Source organism: Mandrillus leucophaeus, unplaced genomic scaffold, assembly GCF_000951045.1.
Source record: "Mandrillus leucophaeus isolate KB7577 unplaced genomic scaffold, Mleu.le_1.0 Scaffold1022, whole genome shotgun sequence".
NCBI lineage: Eukaryota > Metazoa > Chordata > Mammalia > Primates > Cercopithecidae > Mandrillus > Mandrillus leucophaeus.
The window spans coordinates 437,008-439,645 of NW_012098344.1; positions in this window are offsets into that span (position 1 = coordinate 437,008).

Below are 2,638 nucleotides of genomic sequence, written 5' to 3' on the forward strand. Positions count from 1 at the left end.
TTGGTGATCAGGAGTGAACACAAGTGACTCACAATAGGATTTTGACACAGCTGGGTTTTCCTTGTTGTTGTTTTTAAAGGTGATAGATGGAGAACTGGAGATATTGAGTGTGAGTAGATATAAGTGACAGAAAGGGTGGATATACGTGGCAGCTTCTGATCACAGTGTCTCTTTGTTTGCAAGTGTCCAGTGTGAGTTGCTGCTGGTGGAGACTTGGTACAGCCCATGGGGGTCCCTGAGACTCTCCTGTGCAGCCTCTGGATCCACCTTCAGTAGTTGCTGGATCAGCTGAATAGGCCAGGCTCCAGGAAAGGGGCTGCAGTGAGTAATAGATGTAAAGTACAATGGAAGAAAGACATACTAAGCAGACTCTGGGAAGGGCAGATTCACCGTCTCCAGAGACAACGCCAACAACTCGCTGTATCTGCAAATGAATAGTCTGAGAGCCAGACTTGGCCCTGTATTGTTGTGTGAAAGATGCCAAGTGATGGGACATCAGTGTGAGCCCAGACACACAATTTCCTGCAGGGAGAAAGAAGGAGGCTGGGCTGCAGGGGGCACTCAGCACCCAAATAACACAGGGGCAGTTCCAGGCTCAGGTGAAGATGAAGGTTAAGGTCTGCTTTTTCGGGGAGGGTCTGTGGATTTCTCCGACTCTAACAGTTCTCCTGGGATCCTCTGTTTATTTGTGGTTCTGCTCCTACCATGAAGTTTCTGAGTTAGAAAAGTTTGCTATTATAGGAGGAAATACTCTCACATATCACAAAGGCAGTTTTAATTGATGAAGGTAGGAAAATGCAGAGGAGGCCAGGTGAGGCTGTAGACACTGTCAGCCCATGATGCCAATCTTACAACTAGTGATGCAGAAGGGTGGGAAGCTGATGGAGCTTCCTAACTACCCAGTGTTCCAAGCTAAGCCCATCAGTGCCATTGATTCCTCCCTGAGCACAATCGCCCGCCAGGAGTCCCCCATGTGCCCAGCAGCAACCACACCTCAGTATCTTCACTGTGCACAATCATTATCTGGTAGGAGCTTCCAGGATGGTTGTCTTTGGCGCAAACCGGTTGATGACTGTCACAGAGTGGCAGCTGGGTACCTGCCTGGTCCTTGGGACTCCTTGATGTTGAAGAGATGGGTGGTGCATTCTCTGGGCCAACACACTGTTGATGCATTTTCGTATAAAAACCATGATTTTACTTGATTATCTTAGATAACATAGGAAAGCAAGAATGCAGCCTGCAAACAATTGTAATTTTCTACTTTATCCCAGGTTTATCGTTTCTGAATTCTATCTAGGATCCAGGCACAGTATTGCCTTTCTTATAAGGAATTCTTCTACCTATGCTGAAGCCATTTATTTCCTATATTCTTTGGTTTCTGTCCAGGCACCAAAATCTTAAGTAGGAAAATTCTTTTTTTCCACACACTAATATTCACCTCCTGAAGATAAAGGACAGTCTGTCCTTACTTTGAATCTGAAGTAGGAGCTGTTCCTGTACAACTCAGGGCCCTCAGAGATGCAAATGTTCAGAGTCAGATGTTTCTCCTTGTGGGGTGACCTCCCCTGCCAGTGATTGCCGCTCAGGTCTAATTGTGGATTCAGAATTAGGACACCTTTAGGTTATCATGGGTCACCCTTGTTCTGAAAATCACCATTATCATAGATAGAGGTAATAATCCAATGCCCATTCTCCTGACAGCAGTTTCTCTTTTTTATTTGGTTGAAAGTTTGGGGGGGAATGTGACCATATATTTATCTGATTCTAACCTCAGAATCTACGATTTGCTTTAGGATACCCACAAATTGGACAAAAGTGAGCTCTTCATTCTCCTCAAAATGTGTGTATCTGTGAATTCAACATGTTGTTTAGAATCCATGCATGCCAACAACTGTTTCTCAGTGCACTGTTGGCCTGGTGAAGACCTCATGGAGAGCCACTCCCTCACCTGTGCTGTCTCTGAATTCTCCATCACAACCAGTGATTCCTGCTGCAGTTGGATCTGCCAGTCCCCAGGGAAGGGACTTGAGTGGATCAGGTGGACAGGTCGTGAGGGAGCACGAATTCCAACCCACTCTTCGGAGTCCAGTCACCATCTCCAGACCCATGTCCAAAAAAACAGGTTTCTTTTACAGTTAAGCTGCCTGAGCAAGAAGTACACAACCATGGAGTTTTAGACAAAAGACAAAGTGCGGGAAAGTCATTGTGAGTCCAGACACAAAGCTCCCTGCAGGGCAGCTCAGGAACATCAGGGGATGCTCAGATCACCAAGGGCCACTCAGGACACCAGGGGGCGCTCAGAACACATCAAGGCAGGTGCAATAGGAGGGAAAAGGTGCTGGAGATGGGGTTTTGCATCACTGTCGTATTTCACCACTGAACACCCGCCACTATGTTTATCCTAATGTCTGTGATTGTTTGTCTTATCACAAAATGATATTTCTAAAAATATAAAACCATATGTAGGTGCATGAAGTTGTCCTTTCCTTCTTATGCAGACTTTTTACATTAAAACTAAGTTCCTGTTTTTACTTGAGCACCTCATAAATTATGGTCAGTTATGTAGGATCTCTGTTCTTTTCTGTCTCCTTTTCTCCCTGCTTCTCTCTCACACACAAACTGACATACACAGAGTTCT